Genomic DNA, 897 nt, shown 5'->3' on the forward strand with positions numbered 1-897 from the left:
GGGAGAGAAAGAGGAGAGGGGAGAGAAAGAGGAGAGGGGAGAGAAAGAGGAGAGGGGGAGAGAAAGAAAAGAGGGGGGGAGAAAGAAAAGCGGGGGAGAGAACGAGAGAGTCGTTAACCCTTTAGCCTTCAGATTACTCTGTCAAATGTTATACTTGTTTATTCACATTGTTTCGAATTAATCGTGCATTATCTTGTAGCTTCGAGATTCTAATGATGTGGTTGTTTTGTTTACAAAGTGACATTGTAAGATAGGTGTCAGATGCCAGATCTGGCCGGTTTGAGCATAAAACAGGTGGAATATTTGGGCTGGATACACTTAAGGGTTAAAACGTCTGATGTCACATAAGTCAGTGTTGAATCAACGATACTAAATACTCGTGCCAATATGGCTCACATCCGTCCATGTAAGTGCAAAATAAGCCACACGAGGAGATAAAACTTAGTACTTTAAGACGTGATGTTCGTTTCATTAGTTCGCAGTCTAATGTTCAGAAGCTACCATATATTACTATAAAGAGGCAAGCTACTGGAATATTATGCCTCACTCGCATAGCTGTTGTTGTTGTTGACACTCCGTTGCTTACGACGTCGAGGGTTCCAGTTGATCCGATCAACGGAACAGCCTGCTCGTGAAATTAACGTGCAAGTGGCTGAGCACTCCACAGACACGTGTACCCTTAACGTAGTTCTCGGGGATATTCAGCGTGACACAGTGTGATAAGGCTGACTCTTTGAATTACAGGCACAGCAGAAACAGGGAGAAAGAGTGAGAGAAAGTTGTGGTGAAAGAGTACAGCAGGGTTCGCAACCATCTCCTGCCGGAGCCTCGTGGAGCTTTAGGTGTTTTCGCTCAATAAACACTCACAACGCCCGGTCTGGGAATCGAAACCGCGAT

The sequence above is a fragment of the Octopus bimaculoides genome, chromosome 1 (assembly GCF_001194135.2).
Source record: "Octopus bimaculoides isolate UCB-OBI-ISO-001 chromosome 1, ASM119413v2, whole genome shotgun sequence".
NCBI classification, from domain to species: Eukaryota; Metazoa; Mollusca; class Cephalopoda; order Octopoda; family Octopodidae; genus Octopus; species Octopus bimaculoides.